Source organism: Malus domestica, chromosome 14, assembly GCF_042453785.1.
Source record: "Malus domestica chromosome 14, GDT2T_hap1".
In the NCBI taxonomy this organism is placed as follows: Eukaryota; Viridiplantae; Streptophyta; class Magnoliopsida; order Rosales; family Rosaceae; genus Malus; species Malus domestica.
Window position 1 is genome coordinate 10457122 of NC_091674.1, and position 8166 is coordinate 10465287.

Sequence of the window (8166 nt, forward strand, 5' to 3'; positions counted from 1 at the left end):
GCGCGCAAATGATTAATGAGAGAAGCACTAGAGCGTATCATTACACCATCCTTGTCGTACAGACTACTTCAGGTAGTTCCGACTTATGTGCAGAGTATTGTCGTACAGGTCACCGTGGTGACTCCGGCTGGGTTGGATATTGAGCTATGGAATTAACCGTACAGGACCAACTGCAGGGTCTCCGATTGATTCATTATGTCACCTGTTATTGTGATGCATCCATGTTTTGTTATTGACATTTATGGCATGGCATATTCCTGAATTTGTGATAGATTGGTGATTTGTGACGTATGAGGTTTTATATACTATTATGTTATTTTCTGGGAAAGTATACAGGTTTTACAGTGAGGGGTTAGAAATGTTTTTAATGAAATGTTTTGGAAAACTTTGGTTTTACTGACCCACTCAATTTTGTTTTTGCGCCCCTCCAGGTTCTAGTTAGCAGTTGGTGGCTCTCGAGGTTTTCTTTGGCGTTCTGACAGACTTCCTGCATGTAGGACTCACCTGCGGGTGTTGTAATTTAATTATAGTCCTACTTGACTGCACCTAGTTTTTATGCTCTGAAATTGTGTACTGCACACTTAAACTCACTCTAGCATGTTAGTTGGATATTACTGCTAGTAGTTGGTTTTTATTCCTTCGTATTTCTCATATCCTTTGCTTCCGCATCGCACTTTTGGTTACGTCACACTCACGTAACGGCCAGCACGCCTTGATTCTAGGATCGGGGTGTGTCAGTTTGGTATCAGAGCCTAGGTTGCAGTCCTGTATAATAGTTAATGCTCTAATGATCTTTTGATGTTTTCTATCAGAATTATGCCGCCTCGTAGGGAGTCACGCCGTGCTTCTGAACCTAATTTCCCTGATATAACTCAATTAGGGGAAGCGATGGCCCAGGCCTTTCAGAATGCAATCCGCCCTCCTCCTCCTCTTCAGAGGACACCCCTGGAGACTATGTATAATCTGAAATTAGATCGTTTCATGGGTAATGAAGGTCATGAAGGGGCAGAAAAGTGGCTAGACCATATTGAGATGACTTTTCAGGTGATGCAGAGTCAAAGGAATTTTCCTGCTAATAGATGGGTTGAGACCACTACTTTATTTTTGGGACGAGAGCCTGCAGCTTGGTGGAGAAATCAAACTCAGTTTATGTCCCCTGAGATGGCAGTTGATTGGGAAGTATTCAAGGAAAATTTTAAGAAAAGATTTGTCCTTCCGGAGTACATTGATCGCAAGAAGCAGGAGTTCACTCGATTGAAGCAAAAGAATATGTCGGCGCATGTGTACTATAGGAAGTTTACAGACTTGTCTCGTTATGACCCTGATACAGCTGGTAATCAGGTAGAGATGCTTCACCGTTTTAAGCTGGGAACTAAGAGGAAATGGCGGACTTTTGCCAGTGTGCTTCCTTGCAACGATTATCATGAGTTTTTCGAGATTTTGGTTCGGATGGAGGATTGCGACAACCTTCCTAGTGACAGTGAGAATGATGAGGACAAGAATGATAGTCAGAAGAAAGATGATAAGGGCAAGGGTATCTCCACTCAAGGACCCCGTAAGACGCAGAATTTCTAGAAAAGTGGAGCGAGTTCGAGTTCTTCCAATGGAGGATTTAGTGTCACGGGCCCGATGAGAGGTGGAAGATTTGCTGGCGGGCCCAGATTTCAAAGACAGAGAGATTTTGGTGGTGTTGGTGGTTCTAGTACTCCGTTGTGCTGCCGTTGTAACTTTAGACATCATAGGGAGTGTAGGAGAAGTGGTAGTGGTGGTGCTTGCTACACTTGTGGACAGATGGGACATAGGGCTGCTCAGTGTCCCTAGAGTCAACAGAAATCTCAGCAGTCTGCTATGCCACCTCCAGCGCCGATTCAGCAGAATTTTAGATCAAGCAGTTATGGTCAGACAAGTCGTGGTGGTGTTTACCACTATCAGGGGGATGCTGCTCCCTATGCTTCCGAACAGTATCAGTATTCCCAGGATCCTTATTCTCAAATTGGGTATTCCCAAGACCCTGGGGGTTACCCTTCTTATTCTTCCATGCCTGCCAGTGGATCTCAGTGGCATCAGAGAGGTCAGCCCCGACAGGGAGAGGTTGATGCTAGTGGTGCAGGATCATCTAGGCAGTTTAATTAGTCAGGTCAGGGACGTGCTTCTCAGGGGCGAGGTAACCAAGGCAATAGAGGTCGTGGTAGACGACAGCAAGCTCAGGGACGTGTTAATCACATATCACTGCAAGATGCTCAGAACCATCCAGATTTGATCATGGGTACGTTAAATATTCTTGGTCATTTTGCTAGAGTTTTGATTGATTGTGGTGCGACACATTCTGTGATTTCTCATACGTTTGCTCAAATGACTCAACCTCACCCTTCGCCTCTAGGATTTGATTTAGAGTTTGCCATGCCTAGAGGGGACAAATGTTATGTTGATAGTGTTTATCTTGGATGTCCAGTGATGGTAGAGGGTGTAGTTATGCCAGCCAATCTTATCCCGTTAGATATTGTGGATTTTGATGTGATTCTAGGGGCATATTGGTTGCATTATAATCGTGCCCATATAGATTGTTACGGGAAATCTGTTACCTTTTATCGTCCTGGATTATCAGAGGTTACTTTTGTGGGTGAAAGAAGCGGGGTGAGACATGGAGTTATTTCTGCAATGAGAGCAAGGAAGTTATTATCGAAGGGTTGTCAAGGATGCTTAGCACATGTGGTGTTCAATGATGTTGTCCCTAACAGTGTAGAGGAAGTTGGAGTAGTCAGGCACTATCCTGATGTATTTTCAGATGATTTGCCGGGATTGCCGCCAGACAGAGATGTGGAATTTTCTATTGATTTGCTTCCAGGTACAGATCCTATATCTTTAACTCCGTACAGAATGGCTCCAGCTGAACTGAGAGAGTTGAAAATTCAGTTACAAGAATTAATTGATAAAGGTTTCATTCAACCTAGTACTTCACCTTGGGGAGCTCCGGTATTATTTGTGAGAAAGAAAGATGGAACTCTGAGATTATGTATTGATTATAGGCAATTGAATCGAGTAACGATTAAAAACTGTTATCCATTGCCTCGCATCGATGATTTGTTTGATCAGCTGAAAGGTGCGTGTGTGTTCTTTGAGATTGATTTGAGATCTGGTTATTATCAATTGAAGATTAAAGACGAAGATGTACCTAAGACGACTTTCAGGACCCGTTACGGACATTATGAATTTCTGGTGATGCCATTTGGATTGACTAATGCACCTGCAGCTTTCATGAGGTTAATGAATGCGGTATTCCAGCAATATCTTGATAAATTTGTTATTGTTTTTATCGATGATATTATGGTACACTCTAAGTCTAAAGCAGATCATATTCGACATCTTAACTCGATATTAAAGAAATTGAGGGAGCATCGGTTGTATGCCAAGTTCAATAAATGTCAGTTTTGGTTGAATGAAGTGGCATTTTTGGGGCATGTAGTATCGGCACGAGGAATTCAAGTAGATCCTCAAAAGATAGCAGCAGTGGAAAATTGGGAACAACCACGAACCGTCACTGAGATACGGAGTTTTCTTGGTCTAGCAGGTTATTATCGACGGTTTGTTCAAGATTTTTCTATGATTGCTTTGCCATTAACGAAGTTAACCAGGAAGGATGTTAAGTTCGAGTGGGATAAGAATTGTGAGCAAAGTTTCCAGCAATTGAAATATTGCCTCACTCATGCTCCAGTATTGGTACTTCCTGATGATAGCGGTAACTTTGAGATTTACGGTGATGCCTCTTTGAATGGTTTGGGATGTGTTTTGATGCAGCATAATAGAGTGATCGCCTATGCTTCTCGACAGTTGAAGATTCATGAAAGGAATTATCCTACTCACGATCTTGAATTGGCAACCATTGTCTTTGCTTTGAAGATTTGGAGGCATTATCTCTATGGTGAGAAGTGTAAGATCTTCACAGATCATAAGAGTCTTCAGTATCTATTTACTCAACATGATCTTAACCTTCATCAGCGAAGGTGGATGAAATTGCTAAGTGATTATAACTGCACTATTGAGTATCATCTGGGTCGTGCTAATGTGGTAGTTGATGCACTGAGTAGGAAACCTCAAGGTCGCCTCAATGCTTTGTATGCTTGCCGTGTTCCTCTTCTTGTAGAACTGAGAACTACTGGAGTAAAGTTGGAGTTAGAAGATCGAAGAGAAGCTTTTCTTGCTAGTTTCCAAGTCAGGCCAGTTTTGGTTGATCATGTACTTGAAGCTCAGATGGTTGATGAAGAAATTCAAGAAATGATTCAATTGAGAAATGAAGGGAAAAAGAAAGACCTTAGGATTCGAGAATCAGATGGCATGCTTATGCAGGAGAACAGAATGTATGTGCCGAATAATGAGGAATTAAAGAAAGAAATTTTGGATGAGGCACATTGTTCAGCTTATGCGATGCACCCAGGAGGAACTAAGATGTATCATACCATTCGACCATTTTATTATTGGCCGGGTATGAAAAGGGAAATTGCAGAATATGTAAGTAGGTGTATTGTTTGTCAGCAAGTCAAAGCGGAAAGAAAGAAGCCTTTTGGGTGAATGCAACCACTTCCTGTTCCTCAGTGGAAATGGGAAAATATAACTATGGATTTCATGTATAAGCTCCCTCGTACACGAAGTGGATTTGATGGTGTTTGGGTGATTGTAGATCGGCTTACCAAGTCAGCACACTTCATTCTAGTGAGGGAAAAGTATCCTCTGAATAAATTGGCTAAGTTGTTCATCACGAAGATTGTGAAGTATCATGGAGTTCCAGTGAATATTATTTCTGATCGAGATCCAAGATTTACTTCTAAGTTTTGGGTAGCTTTTCAAGAAGCTCTTGGTACGAAATTGCTTTACATCACTGCTTATCATCCTCAAACCGATGGACAATCAGAGAGGACTATTCAGACGTTGGAGGATATGTTGAGATCTTCAGTATTACAGTTTGGTGATTCTTGGCATGACCGCCTAAACCTGATGGAATTTGCCTACAATAATAGTTTTCATTCGAGCATTGGTATGTCACAATTTGAGGCACTTTATGGTAGAGTTTGTCGTACGCCATTGTGTTGGTCAGAGGTTGGCGAAAGAGTGTTAGAAGGCCCAGAGAATGTGGATGATACTACTCAAAATATTCAGGTGATTAAGTCTAACCTGAAAGCGGCCCAGGATCGACAAAAGAGTTTAGCAGATAGACATGCTACTGATCGAGTTTATGATGTGGGTAATTTGGTATTCTTGAAATTGTCACCTTGGAGAGGTGTAGTGAGATTTGGAAAGAAAGGCAAATTAAGTCCTATGTACATAGGACCTTATGAGATCACTGAGAGGGTCGGTGAAGTTGCTTACAGGTTGGAGTTGCCTCCGGAGTTATCTAAGGTACATAATGTGTTTCATGTCTCGATGCTTCGACATTATGTCTCAGATCCTTCACATGTGATTCCTCCTCAACCTTTGGAGATTAATCCGGATTTGACGTATGATGAGGAACCAGTGACTATCTTGGATTGGAAAGACAAGGTTCTAAGGAATAAGACAGTGAGCTTGGTGAAAGTATTGTGGAGGAACCATTCAGTAGAAGAAACTACTTGGGAAACAGAAGATCGAATGAGAGAGATGTATCCAAGGTTATTTTATGGGTATTAAGCGGATTGTTTGGTCGTATGAATTTCGGGGACAAAATTCTATAAGGAGGGGAGATTGTCACAGCCCGTTCCGGATTTTTATATATCGGGGATGTGAAATGACGGAATTACCCTTGGCGGGTATTAAGGTATGCGTGTGTGTGACATATTGGACATATTAAATTCATTCCTAAGCTTTTGGAAATAATTTAGGTTGGATTAAAAATGTTGAGTTGTATGTTTTGTGTGGTTAGGGAGTTAGGAAAAAAGAAATGGATGGTGATGGGTTATGATGGACCACACACACATAGTCAATCCTTCTCTCTCCCTCCCCCGTGCTTCTCTCCCTCCTCCCTCACGGCTTTCTCTCTCTCTCCCTCTCGAATTGTACGGACAAGGGTCAATACCCTCGAACTTTCACGGATCGACGCCAAAAAGGTATGGTTCTTCATCCTTTCGACCTCCTGAATTGTTTGGTACTAGTTTTAGGACGTGAAACCTGAACCCCCATTTTATGTCACTATTCATGCAATCGTAATATGTTGATTTTCAGGGAATTCTAAGCTTGTAGTGAGCTTAGTGAGGTCCCAAGGAAGCTCGAAGTGCTTTGTTTGAAGGTTTTGGACGTCGGGATCACTGGGTTCGAATTTGGCCGGTTTTCTTGGAATTTCTCTTGTGAGATTTTGTAGTTTTTAGAGCCTTAAAGTAGTATAACGTAAAACTACATGCTTAGGGCTTCATTTTGATATAAAATACGAAGAAAATGGTTGAGAAACAACGGAGAACAAGGAGATTGAAAAATCTCCAGTTTTCCGGCGAGCCGAGGTAGAAGACACGCGTGGGGGGCGCGTGGGTCCGTGCCCCTCCTGACGCGTGGGGGCGTGTGCAGTCTCAGAAAATTTTTCTAAAAATTTCTCGACGTCCGTGACGTCGAGTAGGTCGAATTGGTATATTCATATACCCAAATTGAGCACCGTATGAGAAGTTATTTCGAATTGTTGGTTATGTGCTTAAATTAACGTTTTTATAGTTGTTTCGCATATAGGTGACACCTATCTCGAGGACAAGCGCATCCAGGGACGTCACGGGGGTTACGACCCATCGACTTACCAATGAGTAGGCAGTTTTGTTTTCGTATATGCCTATATACTATTGATTTTCCCATAAATTGAATTTAAATGAAAGTATGTTTTAAAATGCCATGCATGCATATTGTGAATTATATGATTTGATAATTGATGCATATATATATATATATGTGAATTGGTGATGTGGACGCACAGGTGAGTATCAGGTGAGTTTATATGGTTTATATGAATTAATGATGATGTGATTTGTGTTGAGAGCTTATAACCTGCACCCCTGGTGTTAGTGCTTATATTATTCACCACACCGCACGCTCACCTTGGATCCAAGTAGGTGCATGTCGTACAGACCATGAGAGGGTTCCGACATGCTAGTCGTACAGATCACTAGAGGTGGTTCCGACTAGTAGGTGACCTTAGATTACGCGCGCAGATGATTGATGAGAGAAGCACTAGAGTGTATCATTACACCATCCTTGTCGTACGGACTACTTCAAGTAGTTCCGACTTATGGGCAGAGTATTGTCGTACAGGTCACCGTGGTGACTCCGGCTGGGTTGGATATTGAGCTATGGAATTAACCGTACAGGACCAACTGCAGGGTCTCCGGTTGATTCATTATGTCACCTGTTATTGTGATGCATCCATGTTTTGTTATTGACATTTATGGCATGGCATATTCCTGAATTTGTGATAGATTGGTGATTTGTGACGTATGAGGTTTTATATACTATTATGTTATTTTCTGGGAAAGTATACAGGTTTTACAGTGAGGGGTTAGAAATGTTTTTAATGAAATGTTTTGGAAAACTTTGGTTTTACTGACCCACTCAATTTTGTTTTTGCGCCCCTCCAGGTTCTAGTTAGCGGTTGGTGGCTCTCGAGGTTTTCTTCGGCATTCTGACAGACTTCCTGCATGTAGGACTCACCTGCGGGTGTTGTAATTTAATTATAGTCCTACTTGACTGCACCTAGTTTTTATGCTCTGAAATTGTGTACTGCACACTTAAACTCACTCTAACATGCTAGTTGGATATTACTGCTAGTAGTTGGTTTTTATTCCTTCGTATTTCTCATATCCTTTGCTTCCGCATCGCACTTTTGGTTACGTCACACTCACGTGACGGCCAGCACGCCTTGATTCTAGGATCGGGGTGTGTCATGGAGAGTGTTTGGCCTTGGCTTTTAGCCCAAGTTTGGAGATGGTCTAAATATATTTTATAGTATGTTTTTTAGTAATTTAAAACTATTAAATTAATATTTTTCTTGTCGTTAACAGGTTACCCACGTGTATGCCTAAACCGACCTGTTATTTTAACGGGTGCTTATTGAGTTATCTGATAACAACCCAATTTGTTAACGTATGTAGACCCGAAACTTGTTAATTTCATGTTGTTTCGTGTCGAGTTAAATGGTCGTGTACGAAATTGTTAGGCCTACGTAGC

At 41.7% G+C, this 8166-nt stretch overlaps 1 long non-coding RNA gene across 1 annotated transcript; it reads left to right on the plus strand.

Moving 5' to 3' along the window:
• The first annotated feature begins 5988 nt into the window (after positions 1 to 5988).
• LOC139191559 (uncharacterized) lies at positions 5989 to 7877 on the plus strand. The gene is made up of 4 exons (XR_011575615.1): positions 5989 to 6074; positions 6190 to 6311; positions 6682 to 6752; positions 7578 to 7877. It is a non-coding gene; the product is annotated as an uncharacterized lncRNA (long non-coding RNA).
• The last annotated feature ends 289 nt before the right edge of the window (positions 7878 to 8166 follow it).